General features: G+C 40.0%; 1 long non-coding RNA gene across 1 annotated transcript in view; it reads left to right on the forward strand.

The window, feature by feature from the left end:
- LOC101864521 overlaps positions 1–15,567 on the forward strand; it is a 60,409-nt gene that overhangs the window by 2,934 nt on the left and 41,908 nt on the right. Inside the window, exon 3 of the long non-coding RNA XR_001184772.2 lies at positions 6,176–6,281. This is a non-coding gene — a long non-coding RNA (uncharacterized LOC101864521). The remainder of the gene's footprint in view (positions 1–6,175; positions 6,282–15,567) is intronic.

The following is a 15,567-nucleotide window of genomic DNA, read 5'->3' on the forward strand; positions in this document are numbered from 1 at the left end:
AGTATGTATGTGTGTATGTCCCTCTGTATGTAAGCGTGTGTGTATGTATGTGTGTATGAGTGTGTGTGTGTGTGTGTGTGTGTGTGTGAGTGTGTGTGTGTGCATGTGTGTGTGTATGTGTGCATGTGCATGTGTGTGTTTATGTGGATGTATATGTGTGTGTGCGCATGGGCGTGTGTGCATGAATGTGCGTGTGCTTATGTGTTCGCATGATTATTAGCAGCACAAACTAGAAAGAATAATTAGACAGATACAGACTGGCAAATAAACAAATGGACATACAGGCACAAAGACAAAAAGAGGGGACAGGGTGGTAAACCCGAAACGAGGAAGCAATTATCTTTCTGAGAAACGGAATGTTAAGAACGGGTATTTGGCATGCCTGGAACACAATTTCACAGATTAAAGTCTCAGAAAGAATTTATCAGAAATTCATGAATTCTCATGAGTCGGATTGTTAAGAGAGTCACAAATTTTGATCACGCGCGCAAGTGTTTGTCAGTTTGTTTGTGAGTGTGTTAATGAGGTGTGTTTGCCTGTGAAGTAGAGAAATTCGTTTGCCAAAATGTCACTTTGTTTCGCAATCAAAAACAACTTTTTTAAGTTCGTTTGTCAAGCATGCACAACGTGCGTGCTGCGCACATACTTGCACGTTCATATACATACACGTTCACACAATTTAGCACCCACACACATTCTCTCTTTCTATCTCTCTCTCTCTCTCTCTCTCTCTCTCTCTCTCTCTCTCTCTCTCTCTCTCTCTCTTTTTCTCCATCTCTCAAGGATTTATGTAGAATTTATGGCCTCCAACAATGGGTCTCTAATGTGTTGGCACATTAAAAATGGAGTACACGGCTTACAGGCGATTAGGTGGCACAAAGAGCTGAAGAACTCATTCAGCGATGTGATAAATGAGTCCGTTGCAGTTTCACGTGCTTCCTGTTGCTTGGGGAAACCATGAGACATTGTATAAGTTTACTGCTATGACGTGCAATTCTTTGTCAAGGATACCCACCTCGTTAGCTCAGTTGACAACACACTTGTCTCCGGTTTAAGAGAGCTTGAGTTATAACTCCTGCAGTGTGTTTTTGGACCTGCGTGTGGTTTTGTTTTAAGATTTTCAATTGACTCGGAAGTGTACTGACGTAGGCACCGCTTCTGAATAGCTTATTTTTCCTTTACGAGACCACAAAAATCTTGACGCAAAGCTATATGTGAGGCAGTGTGGTGGAATCAGGCTCTCGTCAAAATAATGAAATCGAAGAAAACAGCAGTTTTCTCCCTGCTTAGCAAATTTTATTTTAAAAATTTTTTTGGCTCAACACCTTTTATGTCTTTTTACAAACACATTCCTTTGTGGATTTCACCGAAAACGTTGATTAAAGGCACAAAATTATAAATTTACAGTTTCCATGGACTCTCCAGCTTTGGAATTTACCAAGCTTTGGCGGCCATTTTCTCGATAATTTTGACTCTTAAATCTGGTGACCACCTCGTCCTTCAATCTAAAATATCTCCACATCTATTGAAGATGGATGGATAATATTTTCATTGAAAGCAAGACAAATGAACAAGCTTTAAGATGATACCAATAACTCAATATGCCCAAAAATTGACGAGAGCCTGATTCCACCACGCTGCCTCTCATATTATGTTGCTGACGGGTTCGTAGAGCTCTAAAAAGGAGCAATCACCAAACTCGTATTTGTACAGAATTTTCTGTTCTTTAAAAATAGTAACCGTCTTTTTGGAAAAGTATTGCTCTTTGGTAAGCTTACTAAACTTTGAACGCCGTAGATATAATGTTCGTGCCCTTTGCATTCGGAAGGATGGAAACATAACAAGATTGTAATTGTAAGTGTTTGAAAATGGAAAAAAATACCCTTCGACACAATTTAGATTATTCAGGGGATGGGCTTCTTCGATCCTGCCTGTTGGGCCCAATCTGAGCAGAAAGGAATCCAACATTCCATCCCATGAAAATGGATGTTCATAGAATAATATTCATCCATTTCTACAGAGCTATTTACTAAATCCGATGAGGCTACTTTACTGAAATCTTATTACATGAGGGGGTTTTGGTCATAATTTTTGTGCAGGAAACAAAAAGGGTGACACTATTTTGCCCAAATACTGCATCAATATAGCTTTTCTAGCCGTATAGAACAGGCAGGATTGTTTTTTGCTCGAAATTGGAAATCTAATTAATGTAAATATGGGCAAGAAAAGAGAGCCACAAGTATTGATCTTTTGTTGTCTTACGAGATTTTCTGTTATTGGCTGGAATAGCTTAAGTCATAATTATATAGCGTCGGGGAGCTGTTTTTTCGGGTTTTGATCGAGTTTCATTCATTCCAATGCATCTCAAATACAGACAATATTAAGAGGAAAAGAATTATGGAACGATAATATAGGGAATGCATGTGTGTATATTTGGGGAATATAAATAAGCACACAGGACGACAGTGGGAAATTTGGCGTGCGAGAAAAAGGGAGATATGAAAATTGGTTGAAGATGTGTCGGAGAAAAATAAGGAAAACTGAAGAGGCATTATACTAATTTATGAATATAGGAACGTGCAATAGAAGAAGTCAAGAGAAAAATAAGGTGCAAGAAACCCATATATTAATTGAGTTGTAAAATCAAGGGAAGAGATATAAAGGGACTCACACACACGCACACACAACACACACACACACACACACACACACACACACACACACACACACACACATGCACACACCCAGAGAGACACATAGAGAGAGATATATAGAGAGGGAATAGAGAGAGATCTACTGGGGGATAGAGAGAGAGGCAGAGATAGATGGGTGACATAGAGAGGGAGAGAAAGATAACCAGAGATATAAAGAAAGAGATATATTAATCGAGAGAGAGACAGACAGACAGACAGACAGACAGACAGACAGACAGACAGACAGACAGACAGACAGACAGACAGACAGACAGACAGAAACAGAGATCTAGAGCAAAATGAAAAAAAAACAATACTTACATAATATTATATATACATATAAAACGCCAGGTTATTTTTTGTAATATGTAAATGTTTATGCGGATCTGCGAGAGCGCCGAGAAACGAAAACAAATAATTAACCTTCAGCCAAGAATCCCGGTCCCAAAGATCAGCATGGAAAATAGGACCCCTCGCAGCAACATGGCGCTTGCTGAATGTGCCAAGTCGTTGATTCTTTCAAGATGGCTGTCGTCGTCCTCTTGGGACGCATTACGACGCCACTTCTGCTGTAATGCGGCGCAGGGTTGCTCAACACTGCTTACGAATAACGATTTGATTTCGTCTGGTTATTCGTCTCAATTGAAAAGTGTAAATGCCTCCTTGGTATTGCTCATTCCTCAATATGTAACCTAGCGATGTCGTCTTCTTTTAAGACTGTTAATGACCTAAGTCAGGTTTGAATACAAGCCATTTGGTTGGACCTACTTGAACATCGTTAATTACACACGGTTCTCCTGTTATTTGTTTAAAGTAAAACAGTATTGAATAAGCCAAAGGCAAGAGTGGGTGGATGTACAATATACTGTTCTGTCTTCTGCGAGCCCTTTCCCATATAGACTAGGACTGTAATGTGGTTATATTGTGCAGATAAACGGTTTTCTGGGAATATATTTATTCAGTGTTGCTGACGAATAGTTGCTGCAATTGTGATCAAGAACTGTTCAGAAACATGCGAGCCCTTTACGTTATTGTTTAGTGGGATATAGATCGAGTGAATTATTCGGCGTGTGATCTCCGTTCTCGCGCACATCTCGCGGTTTGAAGTCTCTAGAGGGAGAGCGAGCCTGGGAGACTTCCCATAATATACTTACAACTGAACCACATGTACGGGAAAAGAGCTACAGTTGCCCATGTGCTTCTGTGAAAAAAAAATCACATACCTTATCTCTGTGAGTGTTGTCATTTCCCCACTGTGGTCTCATAATGTTACACCAAATAAATAGTGCAATTTGGTAATGAATCTTGTCCATAAACTATCAATGTTTTCTCGTAAAATTGACGGAAGAGATGTTTTTCCAAACCTCTCAAAAACAAGAGTTGCCCTGATGACCGCTTTTGTTGTGTCCATTATTCAGTCGACCCTTACCAACACTAATATCGCGGCATGAATTTGAAAGGTCCATTTGTCCGTTCTGAGGAGTTTACAAAAATATCATACAATGTAATAACATTGTACATTGGGCATCCAAAAGACACCAATATTGTAACAACGAAAGGTTAATGCGGTCGTGCCAAGCCTTAACCGCGATCGGTGCACTGGTGCAAAGAAATGGGCCGAGATATCTCTGCAAAAGGTACCGTTGGAATAAATCTAGAGAGGCTATAATCTCTGACTCCCTTTCACTTTCTCTCCAACCCCATACAAATCAAAAAGTAAATTTAGTATTGGTATAATTTTTCTCTCATACCATAGCTGCCAACATGTGTTTTGTTTTTTATTTTATTGAAATGTGTATCTGAATATCAATAATATTGTGGTTCGTTAGTCAACTATTGTTACTATCTATTTTCTTTTGCTATGCAAAACTGGAAAAATAACGACAAGTATTATAGCTGCCATCGTTGGTTTTGTTATTATGGATGTAGGTGACCTAATTTTGTTGAGGAAACAGTAACTTGTTGTTTTAGGTTGATGGGAGTTTGAGTGGGCGTGATCGCTTTGTCGCTAAGAAAATGATGCCCTTTGCAATGAAGACGAAAATATTTCCCCCCTTTTTTTGTTCTATTTTTCTTCCTTTGTTCTGTTACATCCGTAAGAGTCTGAAGACGAGAAAGGTGTACAAATGTGTAATTTTTTTTAAAAATTCAAAACATAGCCTGTCAAATCCGTTTTCAAATCGACTGCATTTGATCTACACATTGCCCTTTAGCTTTTTGTCTATTAGTAGTGGGTCCTTCTTCTCTACTTTGATAAACATAACTGAGGTGGAGCTAAGCTCTGTTTGTTGCGCTCTGGAGATGTGAGCTCGATTCCCAAGTATGTACCTTTTTATCGTATAATACATTCTTCTGTCTACAGGGATATATTGTGTCCCTCTCTGCCAGTTTTAAAACAGCTGCTTCCTAAAAATCTAAATTGAGGCAAATACAATTTGCTTTTTCCCTTGCAAATGCCTTTCTTTTATCATAAAAATGCTCAACAGTGTTGCTGAAATCGTCACCACGTCTACGTTTTAAAAGAACATACGCTATATTATATTGCATTTAATTAGATCAACAAAATCTCCTATAACAGGATACACCCTGAACCACTTGTTCGTCACTACGATGGAGATTTACGAGTACCTCTTTAATATTATGTTTGGATTGATGGGAAGAGGCAATGGTGTGAAGCGGAAATGAGGGACAAGAGGAGAAAATAATTTCCTGGACTCGCTTGTGAAACTGAATAGAACTAAAGTTTCCAGGTATTTTTGCGCTGTAATAAACTGTCCAAAGTGTATTAAAGAAACCAAGAGGGCAGAGAGTTCAGAGAGAGAGAAGAGAGAAAGAGAAAGAGAGAGAGAGAGAGAGGGGGGGAAGGAAGAAAGAGAGAGAGAAAGAGAAAAAGAGAGTTAGGCTGAGAGAGAAAGAGAGACAGAGAGCGAGAGCGAGCGAGAGAGAGACAGAGAGAGAGAGAGAGAGAGAAAGAGAGAAAGAGAGAGAGACAGACACACAGACACACAGAAAGACAAATCGGTAGACAGACAGACAGACAGACAGACAGACAGACAGACAGACAGACAGACAGACAGACAGACAGACAGAGAGGAACAAGAGAGAAAGAGATGTTAACGTACTTATAGCAAGACTCAGAGAGAAGTGCACGGAGATAATAAACCGACTAACAGAAAAAACCCACACCAAAACAATTATGAAAAAAAACAATGCTTTCAAAAAGTTAAGCCACCTGCGGCGGAATACGAAGAACCCAGCCTAAAGAGAATACTTCTGAAAATTATCAAAACCCAGCAACAAAAAATTAATAACGTAATTGTAACTTGAACTTGGTGAAACGCAGACGAGCTGACGCTCTGAAAGACGAGTCGGAGCCAGGAAATGAAAAATGTCTCTCCACCCGGGTCAAGTTTCACTGGGCTCTTTGCCCTCGTTATTATGACAAGGACATTATGAACCGTTACTTTTTCATTTCCTGCCAGATATCCAGATCTCCGGCTCCACCTTCTTGGACGTTGGAGATCGACTCAGGCTCGTGTGCAACGCCACCATCAAGGACTACCCGCCTGAAGACATCGATTGGTTCAGGTGAGGACAACGTAAAAGTAATATTTACAGTGTTTCCATAGCTAGCATTTCCAAAACGTCATGTATAAACCTGATATACTCCTGAGTTGTGTTATAAAGACTGATAGGAGGCGCCTGATATAGCCCTAAGTTGTTCTATTAAAAAAACCGATAGAGAGCGCTTATGACACTCACGTACAATGCTCAAGATATTTTTGATTGGACTTAAAAAGGGTATCTCTTTTTGTTGTTGTTGTTTGTTTGTTTTTTGATGATGTTAGACGACCTATAGAGCAATAGTAGGTCAGTTTCAAGACTGGGAATCGATCCAAGAACAATACAAATCTGAACGAAGGAGAGAACAATTATACACCCCCTAGGAATTAGACCATGAACGTGTTCATATCCATCACGTTCGTTACCAAGAGTGCCACAACGCCCAATGTTAATTTAGCAACACTCGTGTCACTGGCAGGACTTTTAGTCCATGCCCGATTCTCACGAACGTTCTTCTTTTAGGACGTGAGAGTTTGTTGTTATTGTTTTTTGTTTTAAAGTTAAGCTGAGATATTCGAGTCTTTGGTGTTTTGTTGACGCTCTTCGGTTTCCCACAAAAAGGTATGAAGTATGTGTTCTCTTGAGCATTTCCCCTCTTTCTGATGAAATGGTGTTTTAAGTACTCAGCCCGGTCCAGCCCTTGTGAGAGGGGTAGAAGCAGCCTGACTTCTAAAATAACAGAACTTGGTCTTTTTATAAAGGTTTTTACCATGCTAAAGATACAAAGAATCAACAGCAGATACACCTTAATCCACCATTTCTAGATTCCACAGACCAGGGCTTTCATAGTGTTTAATTTTAGCTTTGTTTTTGGAGCTTTTAGTTTAAATGTTTTCTTCCTGAATGCACACCATTGTTGAGTCATCCTTTTGCAATTGTTAATTGCGAAAGGAGACTTTCTCCTTTCGTTGTCTTCAAAATTGTGGGGACTGCGTTACAGTTATTGCTTTCAATGTACGAATAATACTGTGCAAAAGTTGATATGACTGGTTCATAATATAGATATCACATGCAGTTGCTCAAATGGACGTGGTAATGAAAAGTAAGCTTCGTTTGGCTTGGTTTTGTTTAATTTACGAAGCTGGCCTAGCCTTAAGAATCCGGGTAAAAGTGGAAGGATGGAAGTGGTAATGTGTAATTGTCTGCAATGGGTTCTAGGGGGCCTTTATTGGCAATACATTGCGTGGCTGTGACTCAGCTGGGCTTTAAAATATTCAATCATATTATTTAAATAAACATCAGAAAAAAAGACAGTGAAGGTTTTGGTTTCTTTGCCCTGAATCACTGCCACACATAGAATCAATACGGCTTTGGAAGAGATCTTGAAATAAACCACGTAAAGAGCAACATTGTTAAAGACCATGGCTCCTAATGCACTGAATTCCTTCCAGGATGATCAGAGTCAAGGAGTTCATCTGACCTACTTCCCTTGGGCCTACCCTTTTCGTTTATTTCTTTTCCCTCACACTGTGTGTTTTGTACATGTGCTACGAGCTAATTGACGACCTTGTGCAAATAATACCGTGATGAGTGAAGCTGTAGGAGTCACTTTGCAAACGACGGCCATTATTACACAAAATATACACTTTTGTCCTTACCTTAATGATGGAAATCCGTATAATCATGTCAGAGCCGGAACAGTACCAAGATGAAATTAAATGTGTTAATTAGACAAAATATTGTGAAATACCTGGAAGCATAATAATGAAACCTTAACAATACCAGTACAGCTACAAAGTATGTTGATTTGAAGTCCCGTGGGTGTCGTTTCCTGAACAAACATTCTCAGCCCGAGTATAGCAGAAGCGACAAGTACTAAAGAAAAACACAAATCATAATGTTGAGACGCAGTTAACATGGATTAGGCATAGCAACCACCACGTTTCATCAAGAGTCAAAATAGGACAAGAGTAATGCAGAAAGGAACTAGGAAATGGTCACATTATAGCGCCCACTTGCCACACACTACTGGCACTGTCAGAAGATAAACTGATGTTCGAGGCAGATTTTAAAAAAAAACCCAACAACAGCAATGGAAGGAACCAAGATAACGATGATGTATATGAACGATTGTGAAACGAAGGTACAGCCATGAAAACTTTAAAAAATATTTGATACGTAGACTGCTCCGTCCTGGGATGATCTAGGAATAACTCTGACAGAGGAGGTTCATATTATTATCTCACCTTTAGTAAGGGTAAACAAAAAGATCTATCGAAGTCAGGATAATAATCTCTCTTTCTACCTCTCCCTCTCTATGTATTTTTCTCTTTCTGTCTGTCTGTCGGATTGTCTGTTTGTTTGTCTGCCTGCCTGCCTGTCTGTCTGTCTGTCTGTCTCTCTCTCTCTCTCTCTCTGTCTCTGTGTCTCTTTTCACTCCCCCCCTCTCTCTCTCTCTCTCTCGCTCTCTTTCTCTATCTCTCTCCCTTTCTCCCCCCATCTCTCTCCCACTAAATGCTTGCTTTTTCACTCAGCATGTGGGCGACTATTTATTATTGCTTGGGGTAGGTACCACATTTTGTTTTCAGGCCAAGTTGCCTATGCTTTGTCCCTTTGACTATCACTGCTTTGGCCAAGTGCCATTAGATGCATTTCTGACTTCACCCACTTAGCATCTACTGCACCTGCGGCCATTTCAGCCTATTCTCTAGTAAAGATATTGGTAAGAATATCGGTATTCTATAACGTTGACCTGTTCTACGATCAGGGAGGATAAATCATTTAGCAGAAAAGGGGCCTGCCTCGGGCTGTAAATTTATACTCTTGAGTACTTATCTGGATATTTTTCTTCTATGTTTCTGTAAAGAAATTGAATAACTTGAAAGCCAGGTGTGATGTTTCAAATTGATGAGACATTATATCTATGCTCATGTAGGTACCTGTCTGCCTATATTAATGTTTTATCATAAAAGGGGCGTCGGGTTCTTTCGTGCCTTAAGGCTATAAGCCACGCGTGTACATTTTCCATATTTATACTTGAAACTGAATATTGACCTTTCTGGCAACGCGAAAGTTAAAAAGCTTTCAGCATAATATTATAACACGTGGGATCAAGACGCTGATGGACACTTTCCGACTTGCTAAGGGGTGATTTTTTTTCTTTCCATTATAACTATGATGTGTATCTCTATTAATCCATTCTTTACTTTTCATCGCTTTGCCTTTCTAAATTCTAATATACCAGTTTAAACCTCATAATTCTCATTCCAACTTGTGCTTGGGGAAACTGACACAGTGCCTGTCCCAATTTCTCCGCAAGTGTAGTACATAGTTTTACTCGCGCTGGAAGACCATACTGCTCCATCATCACCGTATGAAAACACCTCTTCCGAGACTGGAGTAACATGTTGAGACCATATTATTACACCTTGAGTGGGCTCAGAAACAAAAAGGCGTGATCTGTCTAACATTTTTGTCGTGATAGAACCTTGTGACTACAGAACAACAAGAACGCTCTCCTCAGCGTGCGCAGTACCAAGCAGGCAGATACATTTCTCTTAGCGTAAGTGAAATCTCTAGCCCACAGCAAGAGCTCGCGCGCTGACCTTTTGAGCCCACTTGACAAACTAACATGGACAGTGTTTTCCTTCCTGCTTGGTCCAGCGAGCCACAGCATGTCACGTGGTAGTCCTTTGGGTCAGGGTTCAGGTGGGCGCCATAGCCACGAGTATTGTTGGTACTCTTTGGTGGAAGCAAAACGCGAGCTATTTATTTTCCTTTCCCATTTTCTATTTACCCCTTTTTCTTTAAAAAGGAGAGGGTGGGTGGATGAATGTAAGTGGTTTAGGGCTCTGAGGAAGGGGCGATGTGAGATGGAGATAGTATTATTGATTCCACACTGTTTCGTATCTCAGAACCAACAACATACCCGTCCACTCGATTGTCCATCCATTCATCAGAACTGTTACAAGCCCATACACCCGCTCAACCGTTTATCCTTATATAATTACATGTAAAAATATATATTTACGCTCATGTACATCAGACGGGTGCCCACACGTAGACGAGTGTAATAACACGGGTAGAAAAAAGATGCAATCGCATAATTATTTTTAAAAATACAGTTGGTTTACCGCATGAACTGTATGCCTCGAAAGACAACTACTGTTTGGCACTTTAAGAAAGAGTAGTATACGTGCGTGTGCTTTTGAAAGGTCTGCACCCATGACTGCTCCAATACAGTTAGCAATGCCATCGTTGTAAAGTGAAAGCAGCAGAGAAGGTAATGGGAAGCAACATGGTTTCAATTGCAATCAATCCAATATGGAAATGCTTTTGATTTTTTGAGGACTCGGGTCTAGTTTAAAACTAATTGTAATCGAGAACATGTCTGAACGGGTGTATCTTTTTCTTGAACTAGTTGATAGTCCACATCATTCAATGTGACTGCAGGGATTAATAAAAACATCAGGTTCAGTAATGTTTCGACAGCTCAGGTTTAAAATTATTTGAAAAGTTGACGCTAGCCCATATCAGTGTGTCTCTGTTAGGTCTGGGCGGACAGCTGGGTTTTCTATCTGAACAAGAATTACGTGTGGCAGAATTTCTCAAAGCTAGATTAGATGCGCAAATCAGTATGCCGGTTATGTTAAAGCAAAGATAGTACACTTTGGTTAAAGACTCTTCTTTCGATGTTCAATAGTGCATAGTACAAACACTTTTTTCTCTTGAAAAGTTTCTGTTCAAGATCTGTTTGCTTGCAGTGCTTGATTAAATAACAGACCAAAGCCTAGTTCTACACCCAAATGTTGGAGACATGAAACTCGGTTACTGCAGTTAAAAACTACCATTTTGTAAGATCAAGATATCCTTTAAGTTCACGGTAATCTACATTTTTCTTCATGAGTAGAAACTCCACAGACTAAAACACGCCTACAAGACTTGAGTATTTGACTATTTACTCACTCTGTTTGTCCTGTCTTTTGTTACCTCGTCATCGCGTTTCGAGGTTCTGTGACCTCTTCAATCTTCCACTTGATTTCACTTCCCAGTTACCCATCAGAAATCTTTTTTCTTTCTTCATCACATTTTGTACGCATCAACGGTAGCCCATTTTTTTCAACGTTTCCACGCCTCTCTCTCCCTCCCTCCCTCTCTCTCTCTCTCTCTCCCCCCCCCCTCTCTCTCTCTCTCTCTCTCTCTCTCTTGCTCTCTCTCTCACCGTTCTGTCTCTATCTCCCCCCCCCCTCTCTCTCTCTCTCTCTCTCTCTCTCTCTCTCTCTCTCTCTCTCTCTCTCTCTCTCTCTCACACCGTTCTGTCTCTTTCTCTCTTTCTCTCTCTCGCTCTCTCTCTCATTCTCTCTCTCTCTCTCTCTCTCTCTCTCTCTCTCTCTCTCTCTCTCCCTCTCTCTCTCTGTCACACACACTCACACACACACACATATACGCTCACACACACTCTCTCACACACACACACACACACACACACACTCACACCGCTCTCTCTTTCTCTCTCTCTCTCTCTCTCTCTCTCTCTTTCACACACTCACACAAACTCATACAAACTAGCACACACAAATACAAATGCACACTAACGCGCACACACACTCACACATAGGCCTACCCACATATACTCTCATTTGAGCGCGAACATACCCACGCAACGCACACACAAACATCATAATTATATACGCGCTTTGTGACCACCGAGAGAGCCCGCGAATCCGTTATGTTAACTCTTCAGACAAGTCCGATCGAAACTGGTGTCATCCCAGAAAGACAGGCGTAGTCATGGGGCAAGACAGCCGAACCTGGAGGTCACAAGATCTCAGCTGAGTTGTTGCGTTGTGAAATATCAAACACGTCCGGACAGTGGTGACCTCTGTGTCACTTTATTATTTTTGTTTGGTCACTTCGGACATTTTACAGAATCGTAGTAGTAGTAGTAGTAGTAGTAGTAGTAGTAGTAGTAGTAGTAGTAGTAGTAGAAGTTGTAGCAGTAGTAATAATAATAATAATAATAATGAAGATCATTTCTATAGCGCCCACTCCCGTGTAAACACAGCTCTAGGCGCTTTACATAAATGCATGTACAAACAATATTCACGCACGCTACACACACGCACAATACACACACTCATATACACACACACAAACACACATACATATACACATACACACACAAACACACACATACACACTCACGAACACATAACACGCACACTTGTGCACACACATGTATGCAAAACACACACACACACACACACACACACACACACACACACACACACACACATACACGCACTTACACACACACACACACACACACACACACATCTACTTGCTTATCACATGCACACGCTTACACATCGTCACGAAATGAGCATAAAATAATATACACAATACAATTCACAAAATACATAATAATAAATAATAAATAGCATTTGTATAGCGCATATCCCCGCTCAACAGCAGGCTCTATGCGCTTTACACTATATTATTACCCCAGCAGACCATAGAACACTCCGAAACATTCTCAGCTTCCCGGGAAGCATACAGTGCAAGCAGCTGATTAAGCGTTCAAACACTAACAAACTGACAATATCTTTCGCTGTCTATAGCCGGGTACCCATTCCCACCTGGGTGAAGTGAGGAAAATTCGTGTAAAGTGCCTTTCCCAAGGACACAACGTCGGGTCCTTTACGGGATTCGAACCCACGACCTTGCGGTTGCGAGTCCGAGAGCCTAACCACTAGGTCACCGACGCCACATAAATGGATACATAGTCATTTACATAACATTGTATTGAACATGAAACTACTGACATAAAAAGGATGTCATTAAATGTGTTTTTAAAGATTTCTTAAATTTAGTCTCAGATGTTGTATGTCTCAAGGGTCGGGGAAGAGAGTTCCAAACTGACGGAGCAAGGTGGGCGAACGATCTTTCAGCTAATTTTTTTACCCCCTTTTCTAGGAACTCTTAAAAGATACTGATCGCCTGATCTTAGTGATCTAGATGGAATATAAATCTGGATGAGATCACTAAGATATGAGGGAGCTTTGTTATTGACACATTTATAACATAATATTGCAATTTTATATGACATTCTAGCTGACACGGGAAGCCAATGCAACGTTCTTAACATGGGCGTAATGTGGTCCCTCTTCTTTTTCTTTAGTACAAGCCTAGCAGCATGATTTTGAAAACGTTGTAACTTGTAAAGAGTGGTATTTGGTAAGTTTGCTAGTAAAGCATTGCAATAATCGATGCGCGAAAACAAGGAAGATGACACGAGCGTTTTCAACGAGTGTTCATTCAAAAACATAGACATATGACCAATTCTACGCAATTCACAAAATAAAATGGTACATAAATAATTGATATGATGTTCCATTGACAATTTTGAATCAAAATACACTTTTTCATTTTCAGTACAAATATGATCAAAGTCTAGGGGGATATGGCTTTTCTTTGGGTAACATAAAAGAATTTCAGTTTTATTTTCATTAAGCTGGAGCTTATTATCAACCATCCACTTTTTTATGTCATCAATGCACAGACCCATGGTAGTAAGCAAGGTTTTAACATCTGATGGTGGAACAGATTTATATAGCTGTGTATCGTCAGTGTACATGTGATAATTCATATTGTGCTTTCTAATCACAGCTCCAAGCGGCTGTGTATATAACGTATACAAGATTGGACCCAAAACTGAACCTTGAGGCACTCCAAAGTCTAGCTTAAAAATTGACGAAAGAGAGTCGAAAGATAGTAGTAGCAGTAGTAGTAATCGTACAGGTAGTAGTAGTAGTAGTAGTAGTAGTAGTAGTAGTAGTAGTAGTAGTAGTAGTAGTAGTAGTAGTAGTAGTAGTAGTAGTAGTAGTAGTAGTAGTAATCGTACAGGTAGTAGTAGTAGTAGTAGTAGTAGTAGTAGGAGGAGGAGGAGGAGGAGGAGGGGGAGGAGGAGGAGGAGGAGGAGGAGGAGGAGGAGGAGGAGGAGGAAGAGCAGCAGCAGTAAAAGAACAACGATGACCTATTTGTGCTATGGGAACCGGAGTACCATACGAACATCGACCCCTGAATCGAATGTGACGTCACAGATGTGATGATGATCATGTTTATGCAGTCGTTCTATCCCCTAAGATCGACTTACTGTCATGTAAGGCTCAAATGTTCTGGATACAAACATTGCGTCTTAATTATCAGGCTCGTCATGTTTTGATAATCATGATGTATGACGCGAAGGGTGACCTAAATATAATTGATAAGTATACTGATTTTACGTTGATTAAGACTTAGGTTTGTAATAACTTTACTTACCTTTACTTACTTCATAATGGGAAGCGAAACTAATGAAGGAGTATAAGCCTTAGCTCTCTATCTTTCTTTCACTTGCATGCTTCCCCATGGGTATACGGTTCTCCAAAGATGTGGCGAATAAATACAGGTTTCGTCATTATTCCTAATATAATATGCCTTGATGGGATTTTTTAAAACACAACAACCTTTCACTTATTATGAGTACGTCGAAGATACAATAAATCTGAATCTTGAAGTAACCAAACTCACAATTTACATGATTCAGTACATGTGAGGTATTCGCGTAGTCTAATCGCTCCCTATAAATGGCACTAATGGTGCACAATGGAAATCTAATTTTTTTATTAAATCATTATATTTTCTATGACTGACAAGGTTGGCTGGACTCTTTCACATGGGCTTACACACGTGCATGCATACGAACACACGCGCACATGCTCACAAGCACTCACACATGCGCAACAACAATTTCACGTTTTTCATAGAAAAAAGGATTACAAAAAGCTAGAGAAAGCTCCTGTGGTGTAATACGAGTAGGTCTACCTCTCTTCCTACATATTTATGTCTCTTTGGTTTACTAATTTTCATCATCATAACTTAACCCATTTTCTGATGATATCACTTTGGATGACATACTCATAATCTAATAAAGAAGTCAAAATTAAACAGCAAGTCATAGTGGTCCATGTGCCTTCCTCTTCTCTGGGAAGGTAGCACTCTGTACACCAATGTACCCTGACAATAGCAGCACGTCTGCCCTTTTTTATCTCTGTGTTTAAGTTTTCTCTTTCTATTTTTGTTTTTGTGTTTTCATTTCCTCCAGACCCCTACAGAAATAATAACACATTGAACTTTGAAAACAATCGCAGTGTGTGAATGTTTGCGTATTTCCTTTCACTGTCAACTTTTTTTTGCCAGACTACAAGCCCCTTGCCTGATATGGAAATAATCCTTTCAGTATCTACTAGAACTTTATACACTAAAACAA

This window comes from Aplysia californica, unplaced genomic scaffold (assembly GCF_000002075.1).
Source record: "Aplysia californica isolate F4 #8 unplaced genomic scaffold, AplCal3.0 scaffold00138, whole genome shotgun sequence".
In the NCBI taxonomy this organism is placed as follows: domain Eukaryota; kingdom Metazoa; phylum Mollusca; class Gastropoda; order Aplysiida; family Aplysiidae; genus Aplysia; species Aplysia californica.